The sequence below is a fragment of the Arachis duranensis genome, chromosome 1 (genome assembly GCF_000817695.3).
Source record: "Arachis duranensis cultivar V14167 chromosome 1, aradu.V14167.gnm2.J7QH, whole genome shotgun sequence".
In the NCBI taxonomy this organism is placed as follows: Eukaryota; Viridiplantae; Streptophyta; class Magnoliopsida; order Fabales; family Fabaceae; genus Arachis; species Arachis duranensis.
Genome location: NC_029772.3, coordinates 34,557,243 through 34,581,965, shown reverse-complemented (window position 1 = coordinate 34,581,965; position 24,723 = coordinate 34,557,243). Strand labels below are relative to the sequence as shown.

General features: G+C 32.2%; 1 long non-coding RNA gene across 5 annotated transcripts in view; it reads left to right on the top strand.

Moving 5' to 3' along the window:
* The first annotated feature begins 5,327 nt into the window (after nucleotides 1-5,327).
* The window catches only part of LOC127748575 (uncharacterized), a 24,956-nt gene continuing 5,560 nt past the window's right edge, over nucleotides 5,328-24,723 (top strand). The window contains exons 1-6 of one of the 5 annotated variants that reach the window (XR_008010739.1): nucleotides 5,328-5,587; nucleotides 6,381-6,504; nucleotides 6,641-6,722; nucleotides 6,829-7,057; nucleotides 8,211-8,268; nucleotides 10,862-11,896. This is a non-coding gene — a long non-coding RNA (uncharacterized LOC127748575). The other 4 variants (XR_008010736.1, XR_008010740.1, XR_008010737.1 and 1 more) reach the window with 4 other exon arrangements.

The following is a 24,723-nucleotide window of genomic DNA, read 5'->3' as shown; positions in this document are numbered from 1 at the left end:
AACATATTTTCACATATATTAAGGAGTAAGGAAGGAATTGTAAAACCATGCAATTTATATGAATAAGTGAGCAAATACTTGATAGAAACCAATCAATTGAGCATAATATAAATCATAAAATAGTGGTTTATCACTGTTCTTCTAATAACTTTTGCTATCTCCCTCCACATCTCTTTCGCGCTTCCATTTCCATCCCAGTTTGCCTCTTCTCCTACCCGTCTTAGGAAGCTTCTTTGTTCCTCACCTTTCATCTGCTACCACCTCGTCCTTGGGTTCTTCGTATGATGTCTTTTCCTCAACTTTTGCTCAACGCAAAAATCCATGACGAGCACCCTATGTTGTGTTGTCAAACTCTCTCTCAGAATAATTTTACAATTAATGCAAAATTTTCGGTCGACTCTCCTCAACAAGAAAAAGTCGATTTGAGAGTTTGTCATGCCACTCTTATAGGTCATAAGATGTTGTCTCTCTTTTTAAAATATGTATTTGTGATGAGAATATCAAAGGTTGAAGAAAAGTCCAAAATAGTTTTACCATCGGCATTGATCACTCCGAAACCATGGTCTCCGTGAATACTCCCATATCCAGTCACTTCTCTCCCAACATGGCTATTTAAATCTCCTCCTAAGAAAATCTTATCTCCCAAAGGTATGTCTTGAACCAAACTCTCTAGATCCTCCCAAAACCTAATCTTGTGTTGTTCGTTTGAACCCACTTGCGGTGCATAAGTGTTAATAACATGGAAAGCACCTCCCTTCACCACAAGTTTGATAGAGATGATCCAATTTTCCACCCTCTTGACATCCACTACGTCCTTCTTCCACTACTTATCTACAATTATTCCAAGCCCATTCATGTTCTTCACCTTTCCTGTATACCAAAGTTTAAAACCAGAAGTATCCAACTCCCTAGCTTTCGCACCAACCCATTTGTTTCTTGTAGGCACATAATTTTAATCTTCCTCCTTGTCATGGTGTCCACCACCTCCATAGACTTTTCTGTTAGAGTGCCTATGTTCCATGTCCCAAATCTCAACCTTCTGTCACTCTGACCTTTACCTTTTACTTTGTGAACTAGCTTATTTACCCTCGTCCGTTCACGAAAATGCGAGAATCCTTGCTCATTTAACACTACATCCGAGCACCGATACAGTGGCTCTTGCTCATTTGACACCGTACTCGAGCAATACAGCGCATTGCTTCCGGGCAACGACCTAGCTTTAGCGCAATAATATCTTTGATTCATGTCATGGGGGTTCGACTATATTTTTATGTTGGTTGTCGAAGACTTAACACAACCCTCCTCCTTTATCCGGGTTTGGGACCGGCTATGTACCGCAAGTGTAACATAGGCGGAGTTAAAATTCATTAAATTTAAATATTTGAAATTATATATTAGATTTTTAATAATTTTATTTTATATTTAATCAAATCGGTTGAATTTAGGTTAACCCAGTTGAACTCTTGAACCATTGAACCAATCCCTTTATCGGTTTGGTTCTCGCAACCTTAGGTTTTGTACAGGGATTACTCTCTCTCTCTCTTTCTCTCTCTCTATATATATTCTTTCTGATCTCTTAACCAACCATCCAAGCATTGTAGATTTAATTGAATTTGGATTTAAATGCACCGATACTTCTATTTTTTCCATAAATGTTTATAAAGTCTCAATTTTTTCTTTGCCAGATCAACAAACTATGCATGTCTTGTGACAGCATAGCTTGTGGTGTTGGCATCACACATGGTGTTTTCTAGCTATTTTATGTGCTTAAATTCTTCTGTAGTTCTGTTGAAATCAAATTATATCATGTTATACTTTTGTATAGTAAGCATTCTTTGCCTTGATGAAAGCTGGGCTGGGACTTCCTAATAATGATGCTTGGTACATGATTGAAACAATTGCAGAGAGGAACAGCATTGGATCCAAGTGATTTGTAAGTTAATTTCTTTTTAGCAATGCATAAAGTGCTTTTGAAGTGAGTATTATAAGTTGCTTTTGTTGCATGGTTTATCCTGATACGACAAGGCTGTTATTTTTGCATCTTTGTGAGGATGTCTTGTCCTCTTTTGTACTCTTCTTTACTCCTCTAATAAAATTTCTTTTTCTAATCCCAAGGAAGAGAAAGAAAGAGAAAACAATTACTTTTTCTAACCTATGAAAGAAGCCTATCAGCTTATGTAATATAGAGTCAAAGAAGTATTCGAAGGAAAGAAAAATTAGGAATGAAAATAAACCATAGTTTATGTCTTGCAGAAATTGTTGAAGAACCAACACAAGTAGAACAGAACAAAATCACAGAGTGATAAAATACACCAAATATGATAATATACTATTGTGATGTGTATAAAATGTTGCTTTTGGTTCCAAGACTAAGTGTAAATATGTATATGTGCATTGGGGAATTTATTATAACCTAGTAAGATTATATTTGTTATATTTTTGCATATTTAATTAGATACTATAAAGTATGTTATTTTCATGTTATTATATATCATTCTCCGAAATATATGAAAACTGTGAAACAAATTAAAGATGTAATTGGAAAGTTTGCATAGTTATTGGAAATTTTCTTAGTCCCTTAACAATGCAAGTGTTGATAGCCTAAAAATAGTGCAGAGAACATGACTCAAAAGAATTGCATATTTTATGAGTTTGCAAGTTGATTAAGGTGAGTAGTATGCATGATCAAGTTTGTGAAACATAAATCATAATTGGTTGTAAATTTTCTCATATATATTTTCTATTGTCATTGGATAAAATTATAAACATATTTTTAATATAAATTTTTTTCTGTGTTAGCTACTAGCTATAAAGCACGGACACTTCGCTAAGTTGTCGTGTTTGCGTGTCAGATATATTTTGGAAACGATACTCGTCCGACACGCGTGTCTGCTGTGTCCAACCGTGTCTTAATAAAAAATAAAAAATTTTTCTTCGGACACACCTAAATACCATCACGTGTCAGCGTATCCAGTCTTATTCTTAATATATATTCTTTAAAAAAATTTAGATATAGTATATATTATTATTTATTAAAACAAAAATATTTTAAATACTTGATATAATTAAAATTAGACATTAAAAATAATTAAAAAATTTAATTTATATTTTAATATCAATAAAATATCAAAAATATCATTACAATTTATCTAAAAAATACTTTATATTTTATATGTATGTGTGTCCTTGTGTCATGTAAAATTTTAAAATTCGCGTGTCAGCGTGTTTTGTGTCGTGTCGTATCCCGTATCCATGTCAGTGTCCGTACATCATAGGCTACTAGAAATAATAAAAGATATGAAAAAGTAATTTAAAATGGCTTATAAAAACTCCTATGAATTCTTGATGTTAAGAAAAATATTTACAAATTTGTAGAATTGTATCACATAATATAAGTTGTAAAAAAATAGTTTTATGATATTGGTTTTATTTTTGGAGAAGGTGAAGCTTGTTATTTGACTTATTTCAACTTTTAAGTACAAATTGAATTGGAATAGTTCTTAAGAAATAATTTCTTTGCTTACTTGTTGGTATATGTATATATTTAAAATATGATGCTTTAATTGCTATGTAGAGGATAAGTTTGGCAATTTTCCCCCGGCGGGGTGAGTACTCGTAGGAATTTATCCGCGGGGAAATGAATATAGGAAGGATTTTCTATCTGTGGGGACGGGGACCCGTCAAATAAACGGGAGCAAGGAGAGGTCTTTGCCCGTGGGTACCGTACCCACATACCAGTATATAGGAAATGACTAAAATGACTAAAATAATTTTGAAACCCTAACCCTTCTCTATGTGATTGTGTCATCACTCCTCTCATCTTCACTTCAAAAATTCAGTCCCAAATTTCACAGATTCTCTCTACCACTCCTCTCATCAGCATCTGCCACCCTCCTCCCCCCTCTCACGCCACGCTCCTCCTCTCTAACTGCTACTCCCTTACTGCTTCTCCCTCTCACTCTCAAGTTTCACGGAGTCAACTCAAAATCATCATCGCGCGCCTGACTTAGCCTAAAGAAAATGTTGTCGTTGTGTGCTTGACCTAGCGGGAGAGAACGTCGTTCTTGCGTGTCTGACCCATCTCAAGGAGAACGTCGTCATGCACTTGAGGAGAATCGTTAGAGGCAAAATCATCACGTTAGAGACAGAATCGTCGTCTTCATCGCGAGGAGAAGCAAAAGTAGAATCCCAAGGAGAATTGCGTAGCCTGGTCTTCGTCGTAGCCTCCATCTGGGTTTTCGTCGTTGTCTCCAGCTCCAGCTTTGTCATCGTCGCAACTTGCAGTCCATTGCCGCCTTTAGCAAGATTGGTTTTTATCGCCATTGTCAATCACTTTGTCGTTTATAACTCTTTCTTACGGTAAGTCAGCCTATATGATTTTTTTATAAAGAAAGTTCAAATAAATTATTTTATGAGATTGAGCATGAAAATTATTTTATTATTTTATATATAATCAAATTCATAATTGAAGATTGAGTATGAACATTTTATTGTGATGGTTATTAAACTAATGTTATTGTTAAACTGATTTTATTGTTTATTGTGCTAAGATTATTGTTTATCGAGGTTGTTTAGGTTATTAAGGCTTAGAGTTTATTGTTTACTGAGGATTTTTTTTTTTATTGAAAATTGCTAAGTTGCTTATTGCTTTTTGGTTGTGTTAAGATTTTATTACTGTACTAAAATTTTGTATGGAGTTTTTATAATAGTCACTTATTTTTTAATTATCAATAATTAATATTATAAATATAAATTTTATTAAACATCTACCAAAAAATAACAAATATTTTTATTATTTATAACAATTTTTTTATAATTATATAATATTTATTATTGTTATTTTTTCAATAAGTGCACATGGTATATAACAATATAATAAATATAGAATAACCAATCAGTTGTTAAAATTTTAAAAAAATAATAGTTACTTTGGTATAAAAATAAATTTTAAAAAATATTTGTTGTAAAGAAAATATTAAAATTTTATATAATTATTTAAGTGGAGTTAGTTCTATCGGTTCAATCCGTAATTCACTGGTTGAATTAATGGACTAATAGTCTGATCAATTTGATCATTAGTTGAGTTCTGACAAGTGACAAGTTTTAAGGTTCTGAAAATCGAACTGAATTCGATCGAATTAATTGAGAACCAATTCTTTAGCCGGTTCGGTTGACCTGCAAAACGGCCCTGCAAAAATCGGTGAAAAAACCGACTGAATCGGTGAACTGGCCCAGTTTTTTGAAGGTTCGGTTTACTCACTGTACCACCAATCAAAACGTGCTGTTTTGTATTAAAAAAAAAACACAAAACCCAACGAGCAGTACGCCCCCTTCCCCTTTCTCTCACAAACGCCACTCCCTAAACCCTAGCAGAGCAATCACCACCAGAAGCCCTAGCCGCCACCTTCATCACTGATCTCCTCTTCTCTCCGTCGCGCTCGGAGCTCTTCTTGTCGTCGCGTCTCCCAGCTGACTGCGGTGGCTCTCTCTGCTCGAGGTTCTGAGCTCAACGTCCTTCTTCGAGCTCTCTCTCTGTCTCTCTCACTGCGACGTCTTTTTTTGCTCGATTGTTGAGTATTCGCCGACGGTGAGCACTGCTGCCTCGGTTTATTTTTGGTTATTTTGTTAATTTTATTTATTTCGAGCTACCGAGTTGCTGGTTGCTGATTTTTCTTATTGTCAATTATTGATGCGGGATGGCGTTATGGTGCAGTGCTTCACTTCATTATTTATGCTGGAATTTTTCTGATTCTGAGTAGTTTATGCTGATTTTTCTTATATGTTGATTTTGGTTGCTGATTTTTCTGAGTTGTTGATGGTGTTGTGATGCAGTGCTTCATTGTATTGCTTATGTTGGAATTTTTCTGAGTCTGAGTTATTTATGCAGATTTTTCTGATTCTAAGTTGTTTATGCAGATTTTTCTGATTCTGATTTGACATTTAGGCGCATTTTGATTTTTGTTAGTTATAAACGTTGATGGTTGAAGTTGTTTGTGAACATTTAATGATAAATTATAGATAATTTATTAAGTAAACTTTTAAATTTATCGATTTAGAAATCATTAAATTTAAATATTAAAAATTATATATTAAATTTTTAATAATTTTATTTTATATTTATTTAAACCGGTTTAACCCCAGTTGGACCTCTGAGCTACTGAACTAGTCCCTCCTCTGGTTCATTGACTGTTTTAGTTCTGGCAACCTTGGTGACAACTATGCTCCTAACTAAAACCTTACCTCTTTTCACTCACCTCACCCTCAGACTCTTTTCTGCATGCATTTTGCTTTCCCTCATTCCCCTTATACATCAATATTTTTGCCATTTATACAAATTTTTTCTAGGATTTCAACCTCTTCTATCCCGAACATTTATTCAGGTCCTTGTTTTGGGCCGTGGACTCCTACTCTTATTAAAATTCTCTCTCTCTAGCCGAATGTTCTCTCTTGGATTTTCTCTTCCTTGGAGCTCGAATTAAGATTCTGAACTGTTATTTGTTACTGGTGAGTATTCCTTCAATTTAATCGATTTAGTATTTTAGATTATTAAATCTTTTTTGATCGTTTAGTATTTGAATTTTTTGTCATTTTAAGTTTGGTTTTAACAATTGTTCTTGTGGTTGATTTTTGTTGGTTTTAGGAGGTGTTGGCTGCTGTGCGGTGTTTGCAACGTTGCTATCCTACTGTATTTGACTGAGTTCGGTAGATTAATATGACTCTAGGTTAGTATGTATTAGAATTTACTTTTATTTTTATTCGTCATTAATGGCCTTTTTTACTCAATTCTCATACTCAAACTCAAACTCTGTCTTCTCTTACTGCCATTAGCCCACTAGAGTCTCTCTTAATCTCACTCGAGTCACGTCTCATCGCACTTGTCGGCGTCTTGTCATTTGTCTTGTCTCGTTGCTGACGTCTCAACGTCTCGTGGTCTTCTTTGAGCTCCTCGTCACCGGCAACAGAAGCAACTTGGGTCGTTGCTTGTTTCATTGCCTTACCTGGGTCGTCGTCTTCTGGTTTTGGTTCCTCGCTGTGGCCGAGTCGCCGTGGACCGTTGGTGAGTCCTTGAATCATCGCTTCTCCTATTTTGTCTTTTTTGGATTTCCCTTCTTCCTGTATTTTAAGATGTTGAATTGTTAATCTATTATTTGCCTTGTTGATCTAAATGTTGCTTTAAATCATGAATGAAGTAGGATTTGTTGAATTTGTTGTTGAATTTGTTGCTGAAAATATCACGGAGCTAATTTTTTGGTTGATGAAAATCATCACTGAGTTGAATTTGTTGCTCTTATTGAAATAATCACTTAGCTATATTTTTTGTTGTTGTAAATCATCTTTGGAGCTAATTTTTTTGTTGATGAAAATTATCATAGTTGAATTCGTTGTTGAATTTGTTGTAAGAATAGATTTCATTCTTAGTATTGATTGGTTTTATTCTTACATAGATAGTATTAGTCAAGCTCCAAATCTGTCTGCTGAAGATATAGATGCTGACTTGGAGATCATTATTTTGACTAGATTTATTTGTTGTGTTATATTTTGCTCTCTTCCTTTAAATTGATAAAGTATTTTGTATTAATGACTAGTTTATTTTATTTTTCTTTGCAACATTAGCTATATTTAAGGATTGATATTTGATTGTTATTAATATATTTGTGAAGACATGTTTTTAAATTTTTAATTTTAACTTTTTAAGCATATTTTTTTGTAATTTTATATTTATATTTAATGGTGACCGCGTTAGTCGGTTCAACTAGTAATCTAGTTGTATGATCGGGTTGATTATTGGTTCAGTTATGATAAACTTTGGTATAGCCATATATAGAACTTAGGTATATTGACTTGTAACTTTTTTGTTGAACTTCTGCATGCAATTTGCTTTCCCTCATTGTCCTTGTACATCAATATTTTTGCCATTTGAACAAAATTTTTCTAGAATTTCAATCTCTTCTGTCGTGGGTTCCTACTATTATTGAAATTCTCTCTTTCTCTCTCTACCTGAACGTTCTTTCTTGTTTTTTTTTTCTGGAGTTCGAATTAAGATTTTGAGACTATTATTTGTTACTGGTGAGTATTCCTCTAATTTAATTGATTTTGTTTTTTTGGATTAGTTAAATCTCTTTTGATTGCTTAGTGTCGGAATTTTTTGTCATTTTGAGATGTTTGATTCTAACAATTATTCATTGTGTTTAGTTTTTGTTCGTTTTTAGAGGCGTGGCTGCTGTGATGGTTGCAACGTTGCTGTTCAGTAGATTAATATTGCTTTAGGTTAGTATTATAATTTATTGTGTTTATTTTTATTAATCATTAATTGAAATTGAAAATAATAAATTAATATAAGTAAAATTAATTTATTAATTAAAAAATATTTATTTAACAAATTTTTGCATGTTTAAGATAAAGAGAAATATGCATATATGAAAAGAAATATTAGAGATATTAAACACAACTAAGACATAATAGTTATCAATTAAATTAATCTTGTGTAAATTGCAAAATAGTTAAGTTACAAAGTTAAAAATTGTGTCCGAATGTTTGTGGAAGAGGGTGTGGAAGATGGTACTATAAGGCAGAAGTGAGTTATCGGAATGATATGAACCTTTTCCACTCCCATATTCAGCGCAGCGCAGGGATTCATTAGAAAATTACGACACGAATGACCTGAAGAATTGGTATAAAAGGCAGATCATATTTAGCTATTGTTACGAGTCAATCTGTTTTTGTAAATGCATTGACAAAGAAAAGGGTGATATCTGAAAACTACGAATATAATTTATCAGTCCATCTACTTATTTGGATTTTAATAGTTGCTGGGATGATATAAAGAAATAATTTATCTTAATTTTCAAACCTATCATTGAAAGTTTGAAGATAATACACTTAATTTCCATCACCATGTACTTTCACCTTAACGTTATTGCCCGATTCTAAATTTTCATGATACTCACTCTTTAAATGCATTATCTTTAAACCTTCAAAGATAGGTTTGAAAATTAAGACGAATTATTTTTTTATGTCATCTCACCAACTACTAAAATTCGAATAAGTAGATGTATTGACAAATTATATTCATAAAATGCATTTGCAAAAATGGATTGCTGTAGCAATAGTTGCATATGACTTGCCTTTCGTACCAATCCTTCAGGTCATTCGTGTCGTAGTTTTCAGCATACTATGAATCCTCCCGTGATGCGACAGTGGGTTTTTGACATTGTTGAAGCATGGATTTATTTTCATAAGTTAAAAAACCCAAGGTTGCATGAACCGGACCGGTCATTGAATCGGTCAAGTGATTGGTTCAATGGTTTAATGGTCCAATTGGGATTTAACCGGGGTTGAACCGGTTTAGTTAAAATATACAAGAAAATTATAAAAAAATTCAATATATAATAACAATAAACTGAGTTTTCTTAATAGCCGAAGATTTGTTAACCAAACATTTGTTCCTTTCATAAGACCATCTTAATCTTAGATTCATTGAACAATACATTGCCATGGCAATTGATTGTTAAAGCTTCCATATGCAGCAATCATAAGGAGGGGGAACCATTAAACAGAGGATGTCCCTGTCTCCAGTAGAACCGTATCAAATATTATCACAATTGTCGTTTCTTTTAATCAAGAGAGGCAATAAGAATTAAAAAATAAATAAATATAAACTCAAATTCAGTACTTCCACATATCAATAAAACCTCAGCAACAAGAAGAAATAAAAGATGAGAGCTCAATTTTATTAGATGATGAAGAAACAGAGGAAGAATTTAATCTAATCGTAGATCCAATTGCGATACCAACTCGCAAAGTTAACACAACATGCAAGCAAAAGGATATGGCGATTGCGGTGAGGAACACGTAGCTGCGATGGCGCCTGACGAAAAGAGGCAGAGGAAGGAGGAGAATGAGGGTGTTCCACCACCATCTCCAATATTCAGTGGTGATGTCGCTAACGATGCTAGTAGCAGTGTCACGATCGACGCCTCTGCAGAAGGGAAAGGGAAGGCGGTTGCAGTGATGGAGATGATGAAGGCGACTCCACTAGATTTGATCTGCGACACCAGTGGTGCAGTGCTCCGAAAACTGAGATGAGCAAACGGCAGCTACATCGTTGCAGAGAGGAAGCAAAAATTTATAATTTATAATGGCATAAAAAATTATATTTTTTATATTAACAAACATTAAAGTCTTTGTAATTATAAATATCTAATAAATATAATTATAAACCAAATTTTCATTTAAAATATAAGTATAAATATTCTCTCCAAAGCAAAATAAATATAATTCAAAACATAATTATAAATAGTCTCCAAAATAACATAAACATAATTCAAGACACTCAATTTTTATCTTCACACTCTTGTAAGTTAGGTTCGGGGAAGTTAGGTTTTGGCAAAAAATTGCAAAAATACCCCTTCACTAATAAAAATCTTAGCCCGGCGGGGAAGCCCGCCCCGCTCCGCCAAAGCCCGCCAAAACCCGCGGTTTAAGTGGGCTTTTGCTATTTGGCGGTCCCGATTTTCTAGCCAAGCCCGCCTTTTTTGGCGGGTTACGCGGGCCGGCCCGACGGGTTTAGACCCGTTTGCCATCCCTACCTATATGGGAGGAGATCGCAGGAGAAGATGAGTCTGGTGTGGTGGAACTTGGAAGAGAAATTAGGGTTGATATGAGGGAACTGGGTCTCGCTATTTGCATGAGGGGTTGGGGAATTGGGTTATCGGGTCAGCTAGTAAGGTCAGCTAGTAAGTGGGTTGGGCTCGATTAGTTATTTTTTGATCCATTGTAAAAAACTGTTAAAAACCTGTCCGGTTTGACCGGTTTATTAGTTAACCACTGGTTTGACCGTTTTTTCATTGGTTTTTTGCAGGCTGGTTTTTGGGATCAACCGAATCGGCTTGGTAACCGGTTCTCGATTAACCCGATTAAACCGACTAGTCTGGTCCGGTTTTCAGAACCATGAAAGAACCTAATATCGAAAAAATATTACAAATATTAAAACACAACCAATTTTCATGTTTGTAATTAACTATTTTGCAAGACACATAAGATTAATTTAATTGATAAGTATTGTCTTAGTTGAGTTTAATGGATCTAATATTTTTTTTAGATATATATGCAGATTTGTCTCTATCTTAAACATAAAAAAATTTGTAAAATAAATATTTTTTTTAATTAATACATTAATTTAACTTATATTAATTTCAATTTCAATTAATGATTAATAAAAATAAACAATAAATTATAATAGTAATCTAAAGCCATATTAATTTACTGAACTCCGTCAAAAACAGCAGGACAGCAACGTTGCAACCACCGTATAGCAGCCAACACCTTTAGAAATCAATCACAAATATCAATTGTTAGAACAAAATTTAAAATGACAAAATTCGGACAGAAAACGATGAAAGAAGATTTAACTAAATTAAAAAACTAAATCGATTAAATTGAAGAAATACTCACCAGTAACAAATAGTTGTCTCGGAATCCTAATTTAAGTTAAAAGTCCAAGAGAGAACGTTCTGGAGAGAGAATTTTACTAGGAGTAAGAGCCCACGACCCAAAACAAGGACTCCAGCATTATCTCTTGGATATTTTCTTCCCCGAGATTGCTATTTGTTATTGGTGAGCATTCTTTTAACTTAATCGATTTATGGTGTGTTTGGCAATCACATTCAAAGAGAAGAAGTACGTTTAGATATCTTAAAAGCTGTAATTTTTGGTTTGGCAAATTTTTTATTCATGAACGCAGAAGTGATTTTGCATTTAAAACCACGTTTTCAAGAAGCAACAATTTTAAGCTTCTGCGTTTCACCAACCGGCTTTTAGCCATCAATACTCAATCTTTATTTGTCTTTTACCAATTTTATCCTTTATACATACTATTGTATTATTTATATTATTTTTGTTTATATGAACTATCTTTTTCTATTATTTACTATTTTTTATTAATTATTTATTTGATATTATACACTTTTATAATTATATTTTTTGTATTATTTTTATTTTTTTAATATAATATATTGATCCTATTAAGAAAGTAAATTAAACAAAAAATTAATTATAAATAATAATAATAAAAAATTATAACATATTAAAAAAGAGTACTAATTTTATTATAGAATTAATTAATAAGATCTATTCAAATATCTAAATTAAAATAATATACAAAAATTATTTAAGTTGATGTTTATTTTAGTAATTTTGTATCTAAAAGTGATTTTAAATAGTAATCCAAACAACATTTATTTTACTATAATCTATTTTGATATAAATATTGCCAAACATAAATCACTTAACACAAACTTACTTTTCATCAAAATCAAGTTTGCAAAATCAATTTTATTCAAACTTCTGTTTGCAAACTGTAATCCAAACACACACTTAGTTTTTTGGATTAGTTAAATCTGTTTTGATCCATTAGTGTCTGAATTATTTGTTATTTTGAGTTTAGTTCTAACTATTGTTCTTTATAGTTGATTTTTGTTGGTTTTTAAAGCTATTTGTAACGTTACTATTCTGCTGTTTTTGACGGAGTTTAGTAGATTAATATGACTTTAGGTTAGTATAATTTATTGTCTTTATTTTTATTAATTATTAATTGAAATTGAAAATAATAAATTAATATAAGTTAAATTGATTTATTAATTAAAAAATATTTATTTAACAATTTTTTGCATGTTTAAATTAATCTTGTGTATATAGTTAAGTTATAAACTTAAAAATTGTGTGTCTGAATGTTTTGTAATATTTTTTTTCTGTCGTTTTTTAATTTATGTTAAAGAGATCTATGTTTCAACAATATCAAAAGTGTAGTGTATTACAATTACGAGGGTGTGAAAAAGGGAGATGGTATTATAAAGGCAAGAAGTGACTTATCGAATAGATATAAATTTTTTCTACTTCCATATCGGCATAAGGGTTCATCAGTATGCCAGAAAATTACCACATGACCTGAGGTCATAAGTAGCTATGATCTGCTTTTGCGAATGCATTCGACAAAGAAAATGGTGATAGTTGCTGACAAGTACATCTAGTTATTTGAATTTTTATAGTTGGTGTGATGACATAAGGAAAAAATTTGTCTTAATTTTCAAACCTATCCTTTAAAATTTAAAAATAATGCACCAAAAATGAAGTACCATGAAATTTAAAATCAGATAATTATATTAAGGTAAAAGTACATAGTGATGGAAAGGGCCATGTGAAAATTTTCCCAATTCGCAATTATTCAAACGTTGAAAGATTCGGAACATCTGCAGGCTATTATAAATAATGTTATCCAATTCTCGTTTAAAGAGAATGTTAGAAACCAAGGATATAAGTTGAAATAACTTCAACTTAAGAAAAGTAATCTATCAATAAAATGTAGTCTTGATCTGGTATTTTTTTAGAATACGACTAGAAGGATAATTTTTTGGAGGCTGTCAGCTTGCTGTACGATCGTAATTGAACTCTATCGGTAGTCATTGAATCCTATTTTCATATTTTGCGAGATGATTTAACGATTGCTGGTGAGATCAATTATAGTTGTACAACCAATTGACGGTCTCTAAAAAATGTATCATTTTACTCGGATCCCAAAAGAAGACTGGATCAAAACTCCAATTTATCAATAGGTCATCTTTCCTTATTTAAAGTTATTTCAGTTGGATAATGTTTTTAATAATTTAAACAAGAACATAAGAAAATAATAAATAAAGAAAAATACGTAGAATAAGCTGAGATATAGAATAAACATAAATCTATCATTCCCTGAGATTTAGAATAAACATAAATCATTGGCTTCCTTGTTAATTAGTCTATCATTCCCTTTAAAATGGGAATTAGAGAATATTGTTTATGAAGAGATGCGGATGAATCTTGCATCTTCATCTTGAGAGAATTTCATATGCTACCTTTCCATCACTATGTACTTTAACCATAGTGCAATTATCTGACTTTAAAATTTCATACTACTCATTCTTTAAGTGCATTATCTTTAAACCTTCAAAGATAGGTTTGAAAATAAAGACGAATTCTTTTCTTATGTCATTCCACCAACTATTAAAATTTGAATAATGACATGTACTGACAAATTATATTTATAGTGGTCAAATATCATATTTTTTTTTGAATTCATAAAATGTATTCGCAAAAACAGATTGCTGTAGTAATAGTTGCATATGACTTGCCTTACCAATCATTCAAGTCATTTGTGTCGTAGTTTTCAGCATACTGATGAATCTTTACGCAATGTGAAAGTGGAAAAGGTTCATATCTATCCGATAACCCACTTCTTACTTTTATAATACCATTCCCTCTTCCAACCCTCTAATTATAATAGAATACACCTTTTTGACCGTTGAAGCATGAATATATTTTCAACATAAGTTAAAAAAACTGGACATCGAAAAAATATTACAAATATTAAATACAAGTAAGTTTCAAGTTTGTAACTTAATCCATAAGTATTGTCTTAGTTGGGTTTAATGTATCTAATATTTCTTCTTTTGATATATATATATATATATTCTAAACATACAAAAATTTGTAAAATAATTTTTTTAATTAATAAATTAATTTGTCTTATATTATTTTCAATTTCAATTAATGATTAATAAAAATAAACAATAAATTATAATACCAACCTAAAGTCATTAATTTACTGAATTCCGTTAAAACAGACAGCAGGACAGTAACGTTGAATCATAGTAGCCAACGCCTTTAAAAATCAACCACAAAAAACAATTTTTAGAACCAAACTTAAAATGACAAAATTCGGACACAAAACAATAAAAATAAAAAACTAAATTGATTAAACTTAAGGTAGAATTGACTAAATTCGGCTAAATTCGGCTAAAGATAGAATTTTAATAAGAGTAGGAGCCCACGGCCTAACACAAGGACTCGAGCGTTCTCTCCTCAGTATTTTCTTCTTTGGAGCTCCAATTAAAATTGAGATTGCTATTTGTAATTGATAAGTATTTTTTTAACTTAATTGATTTAGTTTTTTGGATTAGTTAAATCTGTTTTGATCGTTTAGTTTCTGAATTATTTGTCATTTTGAGTTTAGTTATAACAGTTGTTTTTTTAGCTGATTTTTGTTGGTTTTTTAGCTGATTCCAATTGATATATGCCAAGCTTTTGTGAAGTTGCAAACAAGTTAAGAGCTTCCAAAATGGATCCTCACTTCTTATTCTGGGATCCCAACCATTTTTTTTGCACCCATCTTTTTGTTGATTACCATAGTTCCATCCGGGTGACATCGCTTGTGAATTCTCATTTAAGCACCAAACTATTCTCTTAGATCCATTCCTTTGAGAATTACACCAACCTTTACATTTAGGCTTTGGTGATGCAACCGTAATGAACCTAAAATGGTGTTTCCAACCACTAATCATCTCCCTTGTGCTCTTAAATCCACAAAGAATTCTAAGTTGACCATCCGTCTCAAACAAATCATATTCAACGCAATATGAAGGCTAAGAGATATGAACTTTATCCACTTAAATGATGTAATGGATGATGGTGACTTAGGAAGGGATGTTTTAAACCGTCTTGTAAATTCCACTCCCTTGCGCTCTTCTTTGACTACCTCCACATCTTGGCAAGCATCTTCCATTTCCACTTTTAGACTAGGTTCCTCGCATTTAATTACTTCCTCACCAATCCCTTCTAACTCATCTCCATTATTCATGTCACAACTCTGAAGTGATGTAAAACCTATCTCAATATCAACCTCAATTGCAATGGAAGAAGGTTTATCAAAGTCAAGGAAATCATTAGTTGGTGTGAAATTGTCTTAAACAATGGAACGTGCTGCTTGCTCAGCTTCTTTGGAATCTTCCTCATTGCTTGAATCATGTCTCGGAGGTTGTTCACAATCCTATTCAACATCAATTTTCATTTCAACAGAAGAGGGTTCAACAACTTCCACATGTCATCAATATCACTAATTGGTGTGAAAGTGTCCTGAATTCTAGAATCTACTTCTTGCTCAACCTCTTCTAAATCTTCAACCACTTCTTTTTCAATAATTTTTTCTTCCTCCACTTGTCCCAATGCAGAAGTCCACTTATCATTCTCCACTTGAGATTCTGACCTCTCTTTCATACTACGCTCTTTGGTAGATTCTCTATATTTGACAATGGGAGTGTTTTGATTGCGTAAGCGTTGTGAGGCTAATTTGCTTCTGTTTGCCTTCTTTGAGTTTCACGTTGCTCTTGAAGAACTGAAATGAGAGTGTCATCCATGAGTGCTTGAGAATGAGGAGAGGGTTCATTGTTTGGAAGAAAATGTTTCATAATTGGAAGGTGGCTCATATTTGTGAGAGTATTGTGGTGTTTTATATGGAGGTGGTGGTTCTTGGGAATATTGGTGTTGGAGTGGGGGTGGTTCAACGGGTCTTCGTTCATAGTGGTCATAAGGATGAGGCAGATAAGGTTGGTGGTATGGTGGGTATGGATTATAAGGTATTTGGTTGTATGGAGCTTGTGAGTATGGTGATTGTATCCTATGTTGGGGAGTTGATTCATATTGGTATGCATTATGGGGTGGATGATGCTCATAGTATGCCGTAAGAGGTTGTTGCCATGAAGATTGTCCATATGCTTGAGGTTTCTCCCATCTTTGATTTCCCAATCCTTGATGCAAACTCATTGAAATTTTCATTTCTTACAACATAGTTAGAACCAAACTTAGCTAAAATGGTGAGAATTTATAGTAAAAAGATAAAATCAAAAGAGCTTCAGAAATCGCCCCTCACGTGCTCCATTAATGAGGCAAGATTTTTGGATTTTTGCGTACGCGGGCATCCTAAAGCTCCAAGCTCCACTTCTTCATGATTTCTCACTCTTGCATGCTTTTTTCTCAACTTCTTCCAATCCATCTATGATTTCTAAACTTGGAATCACTTGACAAACATATCAAGGCATCGAATGGAATTTAAGAGAATTAAAATCAACACTTTTGAAGCCTAAAAAGTATGTTTTTACATTTAGGTACAATTTAGATAGAAATAAAAAAATATGCTATTCAAGTGAATAAATGTGAATTTATGTGATGAAATCCACTCAATTCAACTCAAAATTTATTATCAAATATGGATTCATCAACAGCCTGCAGAAAATGTATCATTCTACTCATGTCCCAAAAGAAGACCGGATCAAAACTCTATTTTATCGATAGGTCACTTTTCCTAAATTAGTGTATTTCAACTTATTTAAACAAAAACATAAAAGCTTATTCGACGTATTTTTCTTTGTTTATGATTTTTAGAGTTGGTATAAACTTAAATTGTTGAAGAGATGCGGATGAATCTTGCATATTCATATTGGAGAGAATTTCACATGCCACATTTTTATCACCATGTACTTTTACCTTTATAATCTAATTTTAAATTTTCATGTTACTCACTCTTTAAGTGCATTATCTTTAAACATTAAAAGATAGGTTTGAAAATTAAGACGAATTATTTCTTTATGTCATCCCACCAATTATTAAAATTCGAATAAGTAGTTGTACTGACAAATTATATTCATAGTTGTTAAATATCACATTTTTTTCGAATTCATAAAATGCATTTGCAAAAACAGATTGCTATGGCAATAACTGCATATGACCTGCCTTTCGTTATCAATCCTTCAGGTCATTCGTGTAGTAGTTTTTAGGATACTGATAAATTCTCACACGATATGGAAGGGAAAAAGGTTTATATCTATCCGACAATCTACTATTTACCTTTATAGTAACGTCCCCTCTTCTATACCCCGTAATTGTAATAGAATACACCTTTTTGACATTGTTGAAGCATGAATTTATTACAAATATTAAAACCCAAGTAATTTTCACATTTTTAACTTAACTATTTTGCAAGACACAAAATTAATTTAATTGATAAGTATCGTCTTAGTGAGTTCAATGTATCTAATATTTCTTTTTTTGATATATATGCATATTTGTCTCTATCGTACACGTACAAAAAATTGTAAAATAAATATTTTTTAATTAATAAATTAATTTGACTTATGTTATTTTTAATTTTAATTAATGATTAATAAAAAATAAACAATAAATTATAATACTAACCTAATGTTAAAAACTGTAGGACAGCAACGTTACAGCCTCCACACAACAGCAATCAACCAAAAAAATAATTGTTAGAACCAAACTTAAAATGACATAATTCGGACACAAAACGATAAAAAAAGATTTAATTAATCTAAAAAACTAAATTGTTTATATTGAAGGAATACTCGCTAGTAACAAATAGTAGTTTCGTAATCTTAAGAGTAAGAGCACACGACCCAAAACAAGGACTCGAGCGTTCTCTCTTGGATATTTTCTTCCCTGAAGCTCCGATTAAAATTCTGAGATTGTTATTTGTTATTGGTGAGTATTCTTTTAACTTAATCGATTTAGTTTTTTTGGATTAGTTAAATCTGTTTGGATCGTTTAGTGTCTGAATTATTTGTCATTTTGAGTTTGGTTCTAACAATTGTTTTTTATAGCTGCTTTTTGTTGGTTTTTAAAGCTGTTGGCTGTATAGTGCGATTGTTACAACGTTACTGTTCTGCTGTTTTTGACGGAGTTTAGTAGATTAATATGACTTTAAGTTAATATTATAATTTCTTGTTTTTATTTTTATTAATCATTACTTGAAATTGAAAATAATAAATTAATATAAGTTAAATTAATTTATTAATTAAAAATACTTATTTAATAAATTTTTGCATGTTTAAAATAGAGACAAATCTACATATATATTAAAAGAAGAAAGATTAAAGATATTAAACACAACTAAGACATGATACTTATCAATTAAATTAATCTTTTGTATATTGCAAAATAGTTAAGTTACAAACTTAAAAAATGTGTGTCTGACTGTTTGCAATATTTTTCATGCGTTTTTTTAACTTATATTGAAAAGATATCCATGTTTAAATAATATCATATAGGTGTATTGTATTACAATTACGATGGTGTGGAAAAGGGAGATGGTATTATAAAGGCAAGTAGTGGGTCATCTAATAGATATGAACATTTTCCATTTAAATATGGGGTGAGGGTTCAACAGTATACTGAAAACTACGACACGAATGGCCGAAGGATTGGTACGAAAAACAAGTCTATTGCTACAACAATCTGTTTTTACTAATGTATTTTATGCATTCAACCAAGAAAAGGGTGATATCTGACAACTATGAATATAATTTATCAGTATATCGACGTATTTGAATTTTAATAATTGGTGAGATAACATAAGGAATAATTCGTCTTAATTTTCAAGTGAGTACTATGAAAATTTGAAGTAAGATAATTGCATTAAGGTGAAAGTAAATGGTGACGGAAAAGTGGTATGTGCAATTCCCTCCGACATGAAGATGCATGATTTATCTGCATCTCTTCGAAAGCTAAAAGATGTTGAGCATTTGCCGCATATCATAAACAATGTTTTGCAATTCTCGTGGAGAATATTAGACTAATTAACAAAGAAGTTAGCGATTTAAGTTTATTCAAATTTTCAGCTTATTCAAGGTATTTTTTCTTGTTTTTTTATTTTTTAAATGATAAAAAATATTATTAAGTTGAAATAACTTCAATTTAAGAAAAGTGATGTATTGATAAAGTGTAGTCTTGATTTAGTCTTATTTTGGGATACGAGTAGAAGGATAATTTTTTTGGAGGATGTCAGTTTGCTGTACGATCGTAGTTAAACTACATCGACAGTCATTGAATTCTCTCGCAAACTATGAAAATGAGATACATTGAATAAAATAGTGTGTTAAGTGATGTTTACTTTCACGAACAAAAAAGATCAAGATTCGGAAGTGGTGACTGAAAAGTATAAAGAGAATGATGTCTCCTTATGCTTTTCCTAAATGGAAATTTAGGCATCATTTTTGGATCTTGATCTTGTTCGTGAAAGTAAACATCATATAACACCCTGTTCCTTGTCATTACATAATGTATCCTATTTTCATATTTTGCGAGATGATAACTACTGACCGTGGGTTCCATTACGGTCGTACAGCTTGACAGCCTTAAAAAATGGATCATTCTACGCGTGTCCCAAAATCGTTGACTTCCTTGACGATATCCCGCAGATGTGGATGAATCTTGGATCTTCATATTGGAGAGAGTTCTACACGTTACCTTTCCATCATCATGTATTTTCAATTATCTGACTTCAAATTTTTATGGTACTCATTCTTTGAGTGCATTATCTTTAAAGTTTTAAATATATGTTTGAAAATTAAGACGAATTATATTTTGGTGTCTTTCCACCAACTATTGACAAATTATATTAATATTCGTCAGATATCACCTTTTTTTGTCGAATGCATTCGCAAAAAGGATTGCAGTGTCATAGTTTTCAACATACTGATATGGAAGTGGGAAATGTTCATATCTATCTATCTGATAATCCACTTTTTGCCTTTATAGTACTATTTCCTTTTCCACACCCTCGTAATTATAATAGAATATACCTTTTTGACATTATTGAAGCATGGATTTATTTTTAACATAAGTTACAAAACGTGACATCGAAAAAATATTACAAATATTAAAACACAACCATTTTCAAGTTTGTAACTTAACAATGTTGCAGGACACATAAGGTAATTTAATTGATAAGTATTGTCTTAATTAGGTTTAATGTATTTAATATTTCTTCTTTTGATATATGTGCAAATTTGTCTCTATCCTAAATATACAAAAATTTGTAAAATAAATATTTTTTAATTTCAATTAATGATTAATAAAAATAAATACAATAAATTATAATACTAACTTAAAATCATATTAATATACTGAATTCCGTTAAAAATAGTAGGATAGCAACGTTGCAACCACCGCACAGCACCAACACCTTTAAAACCCAACAAAAATCAACCACAAAGAACAATTATTAGAACTAAACTTAAAATGACAATTTGGACAGTAAACGATAAAAAAAGATTTAACTAATCTAAAAAATTAAATTGATTAAATTGAAGGAATACTTATCAGTAACAAATAACAGCCCCGGAATCTTAATTCTAGGTCCAGGGAAGAAAAAAATCCAAGAGAGAACGTTCCGCTAGAGAGAAAATTTTAACAAGGGTAGGAGCCCACGGCCCTAAACAAGGACTCGAATAAATGTTCACGATAGAAAGAGATTGAAATTCTAGAAAAATTTTGTATAAATGGCAAAAATATTGATGTAAACGGGAATAAGGGAAAGCAAAATGCATGTAGAAGTTCAATAAAAAGGTTACAAGTCAATGTACCTAAGTTCTATATATGACTATACTATAGTTATCAAAATCGAACCGATAAATGAACCAGTCATATAACTGGGTTACTAATTGACCCGGTCACAATTAAATTTAAATATAAAATTACCAAAAATAAACTTAAAAAGTTAAAATAAAAAATTCAAAAGCATGTCTTCACAAATATATTAATAACAATCAAATATCAATTTTTAAACATAGCTAATAATGCAAAAAAATAAAAAAAGTCACTAATACAAAGTACTTTTTGAAGTTAAATCTAGTCCAAAAAATGATCTCAAAGTTGGCATCTATATCTTTATCAGACAAATTTAGAGTTTGACCAATATTGGCTATGTAAGTTTAAAATCGATCAATACTAAGAATTAAATCTATTCTTATGACAATAAATCCAAATCGTTGATAATTTTTAACAACAAATTCAACTATGATCGTTTTCATCACCAAGGTTGCGAGAATCGAACTGGTCAATGAATCGAAGGAAGGATTGGTTTAGTAGTTCAAAGGTTCAACCAGGATTCAATTGGTTTAATTAAATATAAAATAAAATTATTAAAAATTTAATATATAATTTTAAATATTTAAATTTAATGATTTCTAGGTTGATAAGACTTAAAATTTTACTTAATAAAATATCTATAATTTATCATTAAAAATTTACAAACAAGTTCAAACATCAACATTTATAACTAACAAAAATCAAAATGAACCTAAATGTCAAATTAGAACTAAAAAATCTGCATAAACAACTTAGAATAAAAAAAATTAGCATAAATAACTTAAAATCAGAAAAATTTCCGCATAAACAATGTAGTGAAGTGCTACACGATAATACCATCAAACAACTGACAATAAGAAAAATCAGCACCCATCAACTCAGTAACTCATAAATTAGAATAAATAAAATTAACAAAATAACCAAAAATAAATTGAGACAGTAGTGGTTACCGACAGCGAGGGTGGATGGAAGGTGACGGCATGGTGAATACTTCACAGCCGAGCAGAGAGAGACGTCGCAGAAAGAGAGCGTTGAGCTTGGAGCCTTCAGCAGAGAGAACTGCCGAGTGAGCTTGGAGAGAGACGCGATGACGAGGAGAAGAACTCCGAGCACGACGGCGAGAATAGGTGATCAGTGATGGAAAAGGTGGCGGCTAAGGCTTCTGGTGGCGATTGCTCTGCTAGGGTTCATGGAGTTGCGTTTGTGAGAGAGAGAACCAGGAGGAAGTGTTCTGCTTGTTGGATTTTGTTTTTTATTTTAATATAAAACAACACGTTTTGATTGGTGGAATAGCGAATCGGGCCTTCAAAAAATCGGGCTGATTCATCATAAACTACCAATTCGGCCGATTTTTTCACCGTTTTTTGCAGGGCGATTTTGGAGGTCAACCGGACCGGCTAGGGGATCGATTCCCTGTTAATCCGGTCGAACCTACCAGTCCAGTTCGATTTTTGGAATCTTGGAACTTGTCACTTGTCAGAACCGAACCGTTGATCGAATCGGTCAGGCTATTAGTTTATTGGTTCAACTGGTGAATTACGGATTGGCCCGATTAAACCGATCCCACTTAAATAATTATATAAAATTTTAATATTTTCTTCTTTACAACAAATATATTTTGAAGTTTAAATTTTTATACCAAAGTAGTTGAAGATTTAGGAGATGCTGAACCTCCATGGGAATCTGGAAATTAGAGTACTCCTCCAATAAGATCGAAATAGATGTCAAGAAGGCCAGTGCACAACCTCCATGGCATATTCCTTTTGAAGACTTGGATGGGATAGATCAAGAAGTAAGTTCCCTTGGTGACGAAAATCATGCATCAAGTCCTCCTAGTAATAAATCTACATCCGTAATTGAACTCCTTAAATATGAAGACTCTTCTCTGATTGAGTCTGAGAATAATGTGGAAGCGGAAATCCTTAGAAAAGGGCGGACGGGAGTTGAGTACGCTTTGTCAAGAACATTGGAGACTTCTCCACCTAGGTTGTCGTCTACTCTTTCACTTGAGTGGGTAAAACTTATCTCTGTTCGTCTTCCTATCCCACTTGAGCACAGTATTCTTGAAACGGACGGCCAACTCAGGAAGCTTTGTGGCATAAAGCGTAAGAGGAGACTGTTTAGTGGTTGGAGTTGCAAATCAAGGCTCATCAAGGTTGATACTTCAAGAGATAGATGTAAGGGCTCAACTGGTGATGATTTGGTTAGATCCAAAAGAAGAGTTTGGTACTCCGTAGAGAATTCAGACTGCTTGCCACCCGATTGGAACAATGATGATCCACTTTAAGACGAGTGTAGAAACAAGATTTGGGATCTAGGCATATATGAGGATCAAATTTGGGAGCTCAAAGCTTGTGAAGAACTCCATCAAAGCTTGAGAAATTTACTTGGTATTGATAGAGCTTATTGGAAGTCCAAGCATTGGTGGAAGTTTTAGGATGAGTTCAAGCACAAGCCACCATGACAAGGAGCTCGCCAAATGGCCAACTTAAGGACTATAACTAGGTGGGAGACAACCCACCATGGTATCATCGTTCTTTTTTCAATTATAATTTTATTTAGTTTTGTTTGGTTTTGAATTTTATTTTATTTTATTTCATTGAACCTGAAATTATTCATAACATCCGCATTAGCATTACATTTTGCATACTGCATAAAAAAAGGGAAGCTGATGATTGGATTTTTGACGGTTTAGAATTTTTCAAATGAAATCTCGTTGTAAAGTATAGTTTCTAAACCAACAATAATCCTTTCATACAAAAGATTGTTTGTCACAAGTAACAAACCCCTAAAATTAATAACCGAAGTATTCAAACCTCGGGTCGTTCTCCCTAGGAATTGTAATGAAGTGTCTTGCTATTGGTTGTGAATTATATTTGGAGTTTTTAAGCTTTTGGACAAGAAATATAAATGGCAAAGAAAATAAATCTAACAACTAACAAAGCTCTTGGCAAGATATGAGAACTAGAAGTCCTATCCTAGTTATCCTTCTCAATTGTGATGAGAATTGTTCATTGCTACCACTTAGTTAACCGTTACTAAATAAAGGAAAGTCAAGTGGATGAATTGACTTGAGCCACAAGTCCTAGCCAACTCCCAAGGAAAGACTAGCTTTAGTGCACTCCAAACCAATTAGCAATCTCTCCAATTACCAATCAACAAAGGAATTAGATACCTCAAGTGTCACTAATTACTCTACCTAGGCCAAGAGGAACAAAATCTATACTATATCTAGAAGAGGCATTTCAACAAACACATAAAAGGCAATAAGAGTAAACACTATTAAATGCAAGAATTAAAGGAATCTACACTACAAAAACAAAAGATCAACAATAGAAAAGCAAAGAGGACACATTTAGTATGAATTACCTCTTATTGAATTGAAAGAAAATAGAAGGAACAATAGTAGATCTACAACAAAATATAGAAACAACATAAAGGAAATTACAACAAAGGAATGGAAGAAGAATGAAT